General features: G+C 42.4%; 1 long non-coding RNA gene across 1 annotated transcript; it reads left to right on the top strand.

Moving 5' to 3' along the window:
- Window positions 1-9,696: 9,696 nt before the first annotated feature.
- Window positions 9,697-11,204, top strand: LOC148816344 (uncharacterized). Its single transcript, XR_016086004.1, has 3 exons — window positions 9,697-10,473; window positions 10,769-10,879; window positions 11,102-11,204. It is a non-coding gene; the product is annotated as an uncharacterized LOC148816344 (long non-coding RNA).
- The last annotated feature ends 3,353 nt before the right edge of the window (window positions 11,205-14,557 follow it).

Below are 14,557 nucleotides of genomic sequence, written 5' to 3' on the forward strand. Positions count from 1 at the left end.
ATCGTTTGTATTTTTATAAAATTATTATACATGCACGAAATTATAATTAACGAAATGGTGAGGGATGAAACCCGTGTTTTAACAGTTTAAAATAGATGTAAAGACGTATCGACAATTTCTAGCTGTAAGAACGTTGAAGCACTTACGGACCTTATTTGCATTTACCTTGTATAATCTTTTTTCATAAAATGTACATGTATTATTGTATGTACCCCCTGACAATACTCGTGATATTTTATATGTATTCTTGTTTTTATTGTTTGTATTTTTGTTATAATTAAAAATAAAAAAGCCGCGAGTCGATGACGTCAAAAGAAAGTTGCCCACAGTGCTTCTGGGAAATGTAGTCTCTGTAGTTCTCATGGCTGCGCTGCCCAGGTGTTTCGCTGATTTGATTGAACATCAGAATTAACTATATTAATACAATTTCAGCGTATTTATCGTGTCGTGGATTTGGATATCTCTCTAGCTGTTTATTGCTCTCGGGAGTGGAAGCTGATCTGGGAAGAGACTCAGAGGAAGAGAACGGTTTCAAACAGACTGACGAGCAAATCTTCAGATTCTTTCTAAATGGGACAACATGACACAGGTGTCGACCTGATCTTCATTGACCCGTTGAACACCTGTTAGTGTAAAGAGCAGTAGTATTGTGTGCCCCTGCTTATGTTATGTTTACTCTTGTGTGTATTGCGTTTATTTTTTAATTTTATTTCACAAGTGTCTGTAGAGCTCGTCCTGCTTGGTTTATCGATAAAGATAACCCACTGCCGTCGTGTTTGTGGGTTTCATAGCTCCCGTCTTGTTTGCAAACTTTTCTCCTGTGTTTATTTTACTTTGTTCAATAAAATGAGGTTGCCGGGTCGGATCTGATCTCCAGCAGGTCAACAATCGGCTTTTTGAATCTAACTGGAGAGAAAAACAGGAGCTGTAGTTAAATTGTTGTCAGGACCATCTTTGCGGATGTTATGAGTGAGAAAGAACCGTTGAGAAGCGGAGCTGGTCGTGTGTCGCAGGCTGTGGGACAGGACTGTCGGGGAAACAGGCAGCTGGTGGAGAAATGTCAGCGCTGCCCCCTCCTGCTGGGGTGTGTGACTGCAGGAGTGAGGAGTCTCCGGTCTCCGGTCACGTCATGATCTGCAAGTGGAGGTGAAAAGGTGAGAGACGGCGGCGCAGTGGGTGGCAGTGCCGGGGCCTTGGATTCAGTTCCTGGGGTGCTGTCTGTGTGGAGTTTGCATGCTCTGCTCATGTTCTCAAGGGTTTCCTGCTGCTTCTGCAGTCCAGTGTTGGTGATACTGGTGGGTTGATTGTGTTGTGGGAAAATGGGCTGTGGTGTGAGTTTGTGTCTGTGAGCCCTGTGGGGGAAAGATATTGCCTCCAGCCTGAACAAACATGCTGACTCCACACAGACAGCACCCCTGGAATCAAACCCAGGGCCCCAGTGCTATGAGGCAGCAATGCTAGCCACTGTGCCATGGTGTTGCCCCTTTTGAAAATATCTTACTTATTATCACATTGATGTAGAAATGTACCACAATCCTACTGTTTGGGTGAGATATTGGGAATTTAAATGTGATTATCAGGGAGGCACGGCGGCGCAGTGGTTAGCAGCACTGGGGCTCTGGGTTCAGTTCCTGGGTCTGTGGAGTTTGTGTGTTTTAGTAGATTATGATAATGTCATAATCTACTAAAGCTTTAGGAGCAGATTAAAACCCGGACTGGATCAGACTTCTATCGGATCCAGACTGTCAGCAGAATACAACTTGGACTTGATCAGACTTCCATGGGATCCGGACTGGGACTGTTAGAGTAAATCCCGGAGTGTAAAGTGACAGTGTGAGTGCACCGTCATGTCCAGCTGAACCTAATAACCTAATAACCTAATAACCTAATAAATTGGAATTAGGCTGGACTGTATGGAATTCAGGCCCAGTGGCAGGAGATTGAGAGCTCTTCAATATGTGACCTTTGGAAACTCCCTGTATTACTGGCATCATGTTTGGAATGAAGGGGACAGCACACAGGGTGGTGGTTAGCAGGGGCTGGACCCCGGACTCAGTTCCTAGTGTATTTCCTGTGCGTAGTCTGCATGTTTTAATAATCTGTTGTGATTAATAATGTGATCATGTACTACAGCTTAGACACTGAGCCAGGTGACGTTTGATTCTAAAAGATTTCTATATCATTTCAGCGGCGCCTTGTCTGCGGCAGCCCGGCAGCTCCTCCTCCCCTCCAGCTGAGACTCTTCCCTCTCCAGAGGTGGGTTAGTGTTCTCAGCTCATCTTCTCTCACACAGCTGCGGGGCAGAAGCACTACTTCCACTGGGCAGAGAGCAGACGGGCAGTGGGAAGGGCAGCCCTGTGTTTGGGGATCAGGGCTGTCCCTGCTGAGGGATGCTTTCAGACCCAAAGCAACTGGCTGGGTTATGAACTTTATGGTTTGATCCAAATAAGACATAAATAGACAGAGAATGAGAAAGAATTAGTATTAATAACAGATGTATGCAAAATCCAGTGCAGTTCTCCAGCACAGTGAGGGTGGAAATTTGTTCCAGTGTACAGTATTACCAGAAATGTTTGGCCTTACATTTCAATGTAGAGAGGATTGTGAACTTTCAAGAAACTTAGTTATCTCTTCCCTCTCCTCTATCGAAGCCATAAGTTACAAAATTTTGTCAATCATTCCCGTCACATCTGAAATCAAAGATGAACTATTTGGTTTGACTTACATTGTTTTGACTGAGCCAGCCGACCAAAGCAGTGACCTCCTTCTTGTACAGATGTCCGTTCTTCTTCATTCGAGTTGGATGACCTGCAAACTTGATTCATTTCTCAGATTCAGAAGTAGATACACAGTCGTTGGTATACAAGGCGTACAGAAGTGGTGGCAGGCTGCAGTCTCGGGGAACCCCTTATTTCAAACCCGTGGTTGCAAGACCTTCTGATAAGCATCCGCCTTCTGCCCAATTATACTTCTAAAATCGTAGAACGAGAGGAGTCAAACCTTCTCTCCAATGCAAGTCTCTTCCGGTGAGGAGCCTCTGACACAACCCCAAGTACTGGGTGTGCAGAAAGAATCCTATTCTACAGTTGTGGTGTGAAATGGCCTCCAGTCCTGTAAAATGCTGGGTTTCTCTGGACTGCAGTCCCCTCCACGTGGATGTGCTGTGGTGTTCTGTTTATTAGCAATGGGAAGCTAAAGGCATGCTCACAATCTCTGATGCATCTAATCTAAATAATCTTTCAGACAAAAAAAAATTGAACAAAAATTTATTTGCAACTCACACTGCACCTCTGAATACTGTCGGAAGAAAATCCCCTCCTAATTGTAGCACATTTGAAGAAAATGTACAGGGATTTTTCAAACCTATATGCATTTAGGCTGTCAACTATATTATTAACAACATAGCAATAAAAACTATTTCATCTTTAAATGCAGAGGTAATCTCTTTGGAGCCCCAGAATGGATTAACTACTTTGAATAGTTCTAAAAAAAAATCTCAATAAAAGATGACAATTACTTGTATGTGTGCAAATCATGAATGGTCTAAACTGGAGAAATATTGAAGCTGTAAAGGAATGAATCTGGGATCAATTAGACTTTGACATGATGCTGAACTGCTTACCTTTGACATTATACATCCATTTTCTAAGCGCTTCTTCCGATGGAGGGATGCAGGGGGCCGGAGCCCATTCCAGCAAGCAACAAGGCAGCAGGCGGGGTACACACTCACACTCGCACCAGGGGCAAGCTTCCCAGAAGCCCATTAAGCTACTAGTGTGGCTCTGCAGTGCGGGAGGGAAGCAGGGCGCCTGAAGGAACACAGGGAGGACACACACACTCCACTCAGATAGCACCCCGAGAATCGAGCCCAGGGCCACGGCGCTGTGAGGCAGTAGATATGGTTTAGGGACATTGTATTGAGAGCTTTCTTCTAGGCTGACATTACCGATAGTTTTTGCTGTCTTGCTTTCAGCCTGCAGGGTGTGCATCTTTTTCCTCAGCTTCCTGCACGAGGAATCGGTTTCTCCTGCCCTGTTTTCACTCCTTTATATCTCACAATCTTCTGCAGCTTCTGGAGGCTGACATTGTGGGTGTTTCTGAATAAAATGCTGATTGGCTCATATCTTGGATTAGAAATCCTTTACTCACATGTTGCTTTAGCCTCCGTATGACAGAGATGTGTGTTTTTTTTTGGATAGAGGGAACTTTCCCCAACAGGGACTTTTCCCCTTCTTTGAACCTTAGAAAAGAGGAATGTTTCTGAAAATCTTTTCACTAGGCACTCTGAAGAGTCATTGCTCATGTGCAGCTCTGCTCAATGCGTGGTCCTTTAACTCCGGTTGGGTACGAGCACCTCACTCTCCACATGGCTTTCCAAGGCTCTGTCACCATGTGTGAGGATATTGTGTAGCTCGTGAAACAGTTCCTCAGTTTGAGCCCTGGATTTACTGGGTACCTGAATACCTGAATCTTGCCATCAGTCCTGATCACCTTGTTTTTGTTCTGCAAGGACAAGGCACCTCCCCAGCACTGAACACAAATGGCTGGAATGTTCTGAATTAAATTCACAGAAAAAAGAACAGCTGCCAGGAAAAGAATAATACAGCTTCACAAGACCTTTCAGTCATTTCCCACCTCTCCTCCTCGAGGAATTACACGTGTAAAACTGCCCTCTTGTCTTCTAGATTAGAAATAGCAAAGAGTAATACAGATATTTAGCACCAGGTGTTGAACACTTCTCATGAAAATTCATTATAAAATTTGTATATTTTCTCAAAATAGTTTTTAAAATCCTTAGTGTACGGATTGTTCAATAGAATGGGTTGGACGAGTGAAGCACCCCCTCTAGTGGCTGACTAGTGGAATTAACCTGGAAAAAACGTTCTTGAAACTGCGTTTGACAGTGATGTGCCATGGCGCCGCTTGGTGTTCATTTAGCAACATTTCACATGCTTACGTTTTTTTTTTATTTAAATAAGTGGACTTTGTATAATAGTCTTGAAAAAAACTAGGGGCATCATTTCTTGACTAACATATATGAGCTAATGTCAAGTTAGTTTTTTTATAAGTGAGTTTTAAACTCACAACTGGCAACCCACTGAAGCTCAGCAGGTGTGAGCCTGGTCAGTACCTGGATGGGAGACCTCCTGGGAAAAACTAAGGCTGCTGCTGGAAGAGGTGTTAGTGGTGCCAGCAGGGGGACACTCACCCTGCGGTCCATGTGGGTCCTAATGCCCCAGAATAGTGATGGGGACACTATACTGTAAACGGGCACCGTCCTTTGGATGAGACGTAAAACCGAGGTCCTGACTCTCTGTGGTCATTAAAAATCCCAGGGCGTTTCTCGAAAAGAGTAGGGGGTAACCCCGGCATTCTGGCCAAATTTCCCATTGGCCCTTATCAATGATGGCTTCCTAATAATCCCTATCTATGAACTGGCTTCATTACTCTGCTCTCCTCCCCACTGATAGCTGATGTGTGGTGAACGTTCTGGCGCACTATGGCTGCCGTCGCATCATCCAGGTGGATGCTGCACATTGGTGGTGGTGGAGGGGAGTCCCCATTACCTGTAAAGCGCTTTAAGTGGAGTGTCCAGAAAAGCGCTATATAAGTGTAAGCAATTATTATTAATTATACAAGTGGTCATGTGTCACACTTACATTTCTCTCTCCGAAAATGACAGATTTGTGTTCTTAATTTTGATATATAACAGTGGGGGATTCCAACTGAAAAGTTGACGGTGGGTTAGACTGCAGGTGTTCAGTCACTGGTACCATTGCAGGTGAGTTAGTTCCCCAGCAGGGTTTTTTGGTCAAGTACTGCCTGCACTCTGGTGCCTCCTGTTGTCCTGTTGTCCAAGTCTCAGTCCACTCTGCAACAGGTAGGAGCTGTGGAGCTGTGATTCCCCCAAGTCAGAGCCCTCGTCCTCCCTCGACAGCGAACTGAGCTCCAGCGCCCCACAGCTGAAGCAACTACCTGCTGTCGCGGGACCTCCTGCAGATTGGGAATGGGTAAAGGAATTCGACACTGCTTACACTCCTATGACAAATAGTTTCAGGGTATTCAAGTACAGGATAAATAGATTACAGGTGTTCCCAATTGGCTGATGATACAACTATCTCTCTGAGAAAGTACACAGAGGTGGACAAAGCAATTTAGTGCTTTTATGAGTCTTTTCCTCTGTATCTGGTCTTTCTTTACATATCAGAAAAGTGAATTGATGGCTGTTGGAGAGTTTCTGCTCCATATGTAATATCCATGTAAAAGATGTGATTAAATATCTTGGTATTAAAATTTTCTAAAATTCAAAAAGAGATGTGATTTGATGTTCTCTACCATAGTAAAAAATATAAAAAAACTATTCATGGTTGTTATTTGTCAAACACAGGCAGAAGGAGGCCTAAATGCTTCAGGTTGTACAGCATCTAATACTATTTTCAAGATAAAACTGATACAGAATTATTGACAAAATTAAGCAAAGTTTGTTGGTGTATTTTTCCCTAATGTAATCTTTCAGGAAGTAGAGGGTAAAGATTTTTACTTGAATGTAATTTGGATGTTGGGACCCCCCCCTCCCCGAAACTTGCCAGCTTCTATAAAGAAGTTCTCCTCACGTGGTCTCTTACAGATAAACATACCCCCATAGATACATCATCTAGAATACAGAGACATAACTTTGAGAAATAAACCCGTGCTTCGAAAATCAGGTTTAAAATAGTATAATGTGGGTGAACATATTAACTGATGTGGCTGATGAAATGCAGAATTAAGCAGATTTGCAGATTTTGTGAGTACATATAATGTTTGTGTTAAGTCTTAATGCTTTTAAGAAACTGTAACAGTAGTCCATCAGAAACTATGGAAGAATTTACAACCTTTATTAGACTACAAGGAAACACATATTTAGTTATACTTGTATTAATAAATATTTAAGATCCCTCTTGCAATCTCACAATATCTTGTCAAACTCTTTTGGAGTACCTCTTTGGGGAAACGAATTGACTGGAATAAAACATGACTATTGTCAAACAAATATTGTATGAACAATATGGTTAAGGAGGCATTGTTACAAAATTGTACGTTGAATTGACCCGGTAAACATACACTGTGTGCTGTGGATAGATTTAAAAATAATACAGATCATAACTGTCTTTTTCAAAGCAGCCCAGAAACTTTGTTTTTGGTTTGTCCTGTTGTTTAAACTCTGAATTGATCTTCAAAATTGTGTAAGGAAGGTTTCCAATACTGACATTGCTAGTAGAGAAATAGATGTTATTTTACTCCTCAATACTGCTGAAACAAATATAAAATGTATCATCCTCATTTATCATTAATCATTATAGGTGCTCGTTATTATATACACAAATCACCTAAATATAAAAAATAAAATAATTTTACCTTATCTCGTGGTAGCAGATTATCTCCTAATTACGAGATTCTACTTCTCGCCTAATTTATGTGGTCGAGCAGAGCAAACTCGTTCTTGTTTGAGGATCCGTGTGAATCATTGCACAATATAACAGGTATCTCATACACTGAAATGATCGTTGCTATCTCCTCATCACGATATCATTTTCGAAGATTTTGTTTTCCTTGGTAGAGTAATGCACTTCCAAATGGAAGAGGGTCACATCTGAAACACATGAGGGCACATCTCCAAACTATTTCTAAATGTCACAACATGAAAGCTGAGCGTACTTTATCTTTATTTGCCTGTATAATGTATCCCGGTGATCTGTAATGTACTCTTGTGTGCATTGAATAGCGTTTTTATTATTGCAATACAAATGTTAAAGAAGAGAAAACACAATGAGGTCGAATTAATCAACAACGTGAGCTGACCCGCCAGTAAACAAACTCTCCAGCGGCGTCTGGAGTTCACTAATAACTCTCTGAAATACGGTTTTCCAGGAGCCCGCAGTGCTTGACAAGCAGAGAGCGGAACCACAGCATCCCGGGTCGCGGCTCCACACCGACTTCAGCGACGGACCGGCAGTACCCTGTCGCGCTAATTATGCGTTGAATCTGGATCCGTCGCAGTTATGTGACGTCACCGCGTTGGCTGGAGGTAGGCGTGACTTCCTTTTACATTGGGTGAGTGACACGGCTTCTGGCTAATCACCGTGGACTTCCCGCTACTTTTTAAATTTTTTGTTTTGCTTCCTGCTACAGCCACGGAGTTAACGCCCTAACGTGAGTGACACGGCTCTTGACCAATCACCATGGACTTTCGTTTTCTTCCACGGAAATACCGCCCTCAACTTGAGTGACTCGGCTCTGAACAAATCACCGCGGATTTCCGTGTACCTCAGCGAAGTTACCGCCCTCACCGTGAGTGAAGCGGCACTGAGCCAATCACGGATTTACCGGTCTCAGCATAGCGTCGATGCCTTTGTCCAATCAGCTCCGAGATTTCATCAGGAGGCGGGAGGGATACGGCTCTCGTCCAATCACAATTTCAATTCCGGGAGTTTACTGAATTACGGCGGGAGGTGACACTTCCGAGAAATGTCCACTGGGCGGCAACAGAGATACATGAGTCTATGGCGGTGAGTCTTAAAACGCTCTTGTGCAGAGATTGGAAATCAATACAGATGATAACTGTGACTTTTCTGAAAGCAGCCCTGAAACTTAACATGTATTTGGTTATGTTGTTGTAAAAACATTTTGGACTGATTTGCAAATTTATAGAAAGAAAGAAGCTAAAATTAACCTTACTTTAATGAAAACAGATGGTATGTTAATTTTTAATCCCATTGAAATTAACATGAAAATATATTTTTTATTGACTTAATTATTATACATGCACGTTATTATATATATGAAGTGAAATGATCTGTGAAGAGTCCTGTTAGAACATTTTAAATAGATGTAAAAGTGTATTTACAGACTATATCAGCCCTTATCTTTATTAACCTGGTTTAATCTTTTTTCAGAAGTGTAAATATATTATACTATGTACCCCTGATGACATTATTGATTTCCTATATATACTCTTGTTTGTATTGCATCTCTTTTTATTTGCTACAATAAAAAAGTAAAAAAGAACTGCACTTCCGAGAAATGTCCACTGGGCGGCGACAGAGATACACGAGTCTATGGCGGCGAGTCTTAAAGCGCCTCCGTACAGACCCTCGTTGCGCAGCGATTGAAAATCAATACAGATGATAACTGTGACTTTTGTGACAGCAACTCTGAAAGCTAATGTGAAGAAGGAAACTAATATTGAAATTACTTTTAAAGAAGTAAAATGATGCTACATTTAAACCCATTGAAAGTAATATGAAAATATCGTTTGTATTTTTTAAAATATTTTACTTGCACAATATAATAATTAACGAAATGGTGTGGGAGGAGATCCATGTCTGAACAGTTTAAAACAGATGTAAATGCGTCTGTATAGACGATTTGAAACATGTACGGACCTTATCTGCTTTTGTTTGCTATTAAACAAGATTACTTGTTTAATCTTTTTGTATAAAATATACATGTATTATTGTATGTACCCCTGACAATACTCTACGTTATATGTATTCTTGTTTTTATTGCATGTATTGTTGTTATAATTAAAAATAAAAAAGACGCGAATCGATTACGTCAAAAGGAAGTGGCCCACAGGGCTTATGGGAAATGTAGTCTCTATAGTACTCTGGACTGCGCTCTCCACGTGTTTCGCAGATTTGATTGAACATCAGAATTAATTATACAATTTCAGCGTATTTATCGTGTCGCGGATTTCTATGTCTCTCTTACAAGACGGACTCGGCAGGAGCTGTTTCTTGCTCTCCGGAGTGAAGCTGCTCTGGGAAGAGACGAGCAAATCTTCAGACTCTTTGTAAATGAGACATCATGACAGCTGTGTCGACCTGCTCTTTATTGACCTGTTGAACCTGTTTGAGTAAAGAGCAGGAGTATTGTGTAGCCCCGATTGTGTTATGTGTACTCTAGTGTGTATTTGTTCTGTTTTCTTTTTTTATTTCACAAGACGGACCCGGGCAGCAGCCTTTGTCTACAGCGCTCGTCCTGCCTGGTACATAAAACCCACTGTCGAAGTTCTGTGGGTTTCTTAGCTCCCCTTTCTTGTTTGCAAACTTTTCTCCTGTGTTTATTTTACTTTGTTAAATAAAACGTGGTTGCCGGGGCAACGGTGCTGCAGAAGTTGTTGCGATCTGACCTCCAGGGGGTAAACAGCCGGCTTTTTTAATCTAATAGATGAGAAAAACAGAAACTTTAGTCTAAAAACCGCTGGCTGGAGTATTTTGTGGACATTTTGCAGAAGAAAAGGAAGAAACGGTGAATCGCAGGCTGTGGGAGAGGACTGCCATGGATACACGCAGCGCTGGACACCAGACTCGCACCACTGGGCTCATTGCACCATGAGCGAGTCTGTCGGCACCCCCTCCTGCTGCGGTGTGTTACTGCAGGAGTGAGGAGTCTCTGGTCGCGTCATTATCTGCAAGTGGAGGTGAAAAGGTAAGAGACAGCGGCGCAGTGGGTGGCAGCGCTGGTGCCTGAGTCTGGTTTCGTGGCGTGCTGTCTGTGTGGAGTTTGCACGCTCTGCCCGTGTTCTCGTGGGTCCGGTTTCCTGGGGTGCAGTCTGTGTGGAGTTTGCATGCTCTGCCTGTGTTCTAATGGGTCTGGTTTCCTGGGGTGCTGTCTGTGTGGAGTTTGCATGCTCTGCCCCTGTTCTCATGGGTCCGGTTCCTGGGGTGCTGTCTGGGGGGAGTTTGCATGCTCTGCCCCTGTTCTCATGGGTCCGGTTTCCTAGGGTGCTGTCTGTGTGGAGCTGGCGGTGCTGTTCTTTACAACAGAAGACCCTTTGTTGGAAGGAATGGGAAGCTAAAGGCAGTCACAATCTCTGATACATCTAATCAAAACAGTAAGTTCTTTAAAACAACTTAAAAATTAGTCATCAAATAAAAACTAATTTGCAAGTCAAGGTGCACCACTTAAAACCGCCAGAAAATAATCCCCACCTGATCGTATCACAGTCGAGGAGAAAGCCAGGGCCCAGGGGCTGCGAGGCTGCAATGCCAACCAGTCCGTCACTCCAGATGTCGCTACATGCGAGTAAAAACCTTTCCTGTTCATCACCTGTCAGGTTTCAAGTCATCGGCGAAGGATGGGCATCTCCAGGCCTGTCTCTGCAGCTGAGGCTCTGAGGAGCTCTTGACAGACACGAGTGGAGCTTCACTTTCAACACCACCGTGGTCAGTAAAGGTTTAATATTCTTAAACACCGAGAGCTGGAGTTTCTCTGAACGTTGTCTGATCACAGCAGCTATGTTTCATTCCCACCGGAACTCACAACACACACAAACAGTGCAAGTTAACGTGACCTTAAAAATACGCATCGTATGACATAATATATTTGTAAAGCAACCCGAAGGCACTGATTTCACAGCCGTCTCCCTGATGTGCTGTTGAGTGAGACTGCTGGAAGACGGATGGACAAGTCGCCCCTTCCTGCAGATGCAGTACTTTGACACCAGAGGGGTGAAAACATTTGTAGAAAAGTCATTTTCAGATGCGTTGTGTTTTCTTAAGAGAGGGAGTCTTCATTATACCCGAGGTGGACATGTTTCACAGCAGCAGGCAATATATAGAAAAGCACACGAACTAACACATGCACATGCCCAAGAGAGCCATCTGTTGAGCAGGGTTATGACAGTCAATAAGACTGATCAAACAGGATTCACCCTGGACATTTACATCCGACATCCAACACGTAGAACACTGAGAGACGGGGTCACTGTTCCTCAGGCTGGGACAGGAGATCACACTGTATTATTATTATTATTATTATTAGTATTATTGAGAGACAGGCTCACTGTCTGTTCCTCAGTCTGGGACAGGAGATCACACGATGTATTATTATTATTGAGAGACAGACTCACTGTTCCTCAGGCTGGGACAGGAGATCACACACTGTATTATTATTGAGAGACTGGCTCACTGTCTGTTCTTCAGGCTGGGACAGGAGATCACACACTGTATTATCATTATTTAGAGAGAGACTCACTGTCTGTTCTTCAGGCTGGGACAGGAAATCACATACTGTATAATTATTATTGAGAGACAGGCTCACTGTCTGTTCCTCGGTCTGGGACAGGAGATCACACGATGTATTATTATTGAGAGACAGACTCACTGTTCCTCAGGCTGGTAAAGGAGATCACACACTGTATTATTATTATTATTGTTATTGTTATTGTTGTTGTTGTTGAGAGACAGGCCCACTGTCTGTTCCTCAGGCTGGGACAGGAGATCACACACTGTATTATTATTATTGAGAGACTGGCTCACTGTCTGTTCCTCAGGCTGGGACAGGAGATCGCACACTGTATTATTATTATTATTATTATTATTATTATTGAGAGACTGGCTCACTGTCTGTTCCTCAGACCGGGACAGAAGATCACACACTGTATTATTATTATTGAGAGACAGGCTCACTGTCTGTTCCTCAGGCTGGGACAGGAGATCACACAATTTGCTGCAACTCTATTGAGTTTCTTCTCCCAGTAGGACTAGATATTCTGATTCTGACAGGATTGGGATACGATCTGTTTTATTGGTGAAGAATGTTTGTCTTGTCCCAGAATATTTCCCACTTGTGGCAGAAAGTGTATCTCTCTTTGCTTTTGTCTTCAGGCAATGGGAGCACAGCTTGTCCTCTCTGGACATTCGGGTCTTTGTCAGCCAGTTGCTATGGCTTGATTGTGGTCTCTGAACCTGTACTTTGTAGGGGTCTGTATCTCTTTGCTGTGCCTTAGCCTGGTCAAATATCCAGCTAGTGTGTAGTGTGTGCATTGTCTGTTTAGGATTCTGTAGCATTCCAGTTTGGAGGATGTTTTAACAGATGTTTTTACTCTTTTGCATAGAGTATCGACGGGCTGTTTGTCCCATTTAGTGTAATCCTGCTCTGTGAGGGGATCCCGCATTTAACTGCTTCATAGGACAATGGGTCTGATGTCTGATTGCACTACTTTTGAATATTCACAGCCAAATTTTTATAGGGGATTGATGTTATAGAGCCTCCTTTTACTGGCATAGAATGCACTGTGTGCCTTCTCCTTCAGTGACTTCACTGCCAGGAAAACTCCCAGATGAACTGATTGTCAGTCAGAGGTATGTGTAGTTGGTTGTGTTTCAAAGTGTTGTTGTCAAGTGTGAAGTTGTAACTTGTAACAGTTGAGTCAAGTGTTGTCGACTGTGTCTTGGCCACAGGCCTTTTGTGGTCTGAGGGCCTGGAGTTTGTCTAGTGGCTCCTGCTCAGTGACTGGGGAGTCTAAGCGGTTGGGTTGTCTTTTATAGCCAATTGGAATATTTTCAGGTTTTCATATATGTTGTTCTGGTCTAATGCTTCTGTGTCTGGGATCTGGCGGTAGAAATTTTCACAGTATGTTTTCCAGACTGATCCATTCTGGAGGCTAATTCTGCTGGTTTTCATTCATTTCAATGATTCCATTGTTCCTAGAAATAGTTTTGATTTATAGACTCCTATAGATTACATTATATAGGATATATAGAAATTATCCATTTAAATTATCCTCCAATGTCTGAGAGTTGTCTGTTTGTGTTTGTGCTATTCTTCTTGAGCGTGTGCTTGTCTAACCAGCTCACAGATCAGAGTAGTGTGGTTGTGTTTTTCTGTTAGTTCTGGTAGTTCTTTTCAGGTGGGCAGCATCCACTTTTTTTCCAATCAACCCATTTTACAAATGATAAATTCCAATATACTGTAACAGTGAGGATATTGTCATCTTGCAACAGAGATCTTAACTATTAATTACATTCACAAATATTTATATAATTGTTTAGTCTCCAAGTAACGCTCCTAGATTTTGTCAAGACTAACTATGAGCTGTACTTTAGTTCGTAAAAATACTCTTCACCTAATAGTGTCAGAATTGTGGAGAAACTTACGGGGATCTTTAAAACCTATAAACATGTAGCCCGTTAACTATATCGAATTACAAAGTGTCTCTTTCTGTTCATTATAAGTGTCTGCAATTTAATTTTCAGCACAGTGTATTTGATGAAAAATGACATCAAACAAAAACTGATTTGCAGCTCTTAAAACACTCTTCATTCTTTAATAGCGTGAGAATCGAGGAGAAGCTCACAGGTGTATTTAAAACTTATACACATGTAGCCTGTGAACTATATTGAATTAACAGAAGCTCTGGAGTATCAGCATGTCATGCAGTTGAGTTGATCTGGGAGAAGGACCTGGCTGAACATCAGGGGCCTGAACAGTGGAATAGGGTCTGGAAAGACATACACAGTGTATTTCCGTACAATATAAACTTAAGTAGTTTAATATTCTGCACAGAGTGTATCTGATGTGCGGGAAACAGTCCAATGCAACCATCTGTATCGCACTCATGGTGGCGTTGTAAAGAGGGGAGCTGTCCGTTTTCATGTAGGATTTGGAAATGCTCCCAGTTAGTGCAATATCGATTTCAGTATTAAAAAATCTTTCATGTTTAAATGCAGTGGTCACCTCTTAGGATCCTAAGAGCTTTTGATTCCAGGGGAAAAAAATCAAGAAAAGA

Source organism: Atractosteus spatula, chromosome 23, assembly GCF_055471065.1.
Source record: "Atractosteus spatula isolate fAtrSpa1 chromosome 23, fAtrSpa1.hap1, whole genome shotgun sequence".
NCBI lineage: Eukaryota > Metazoa > Chordata > Actinopteri > Semionotiformes > Lepisosteidae > Atractosteus > Atractosteus spatula.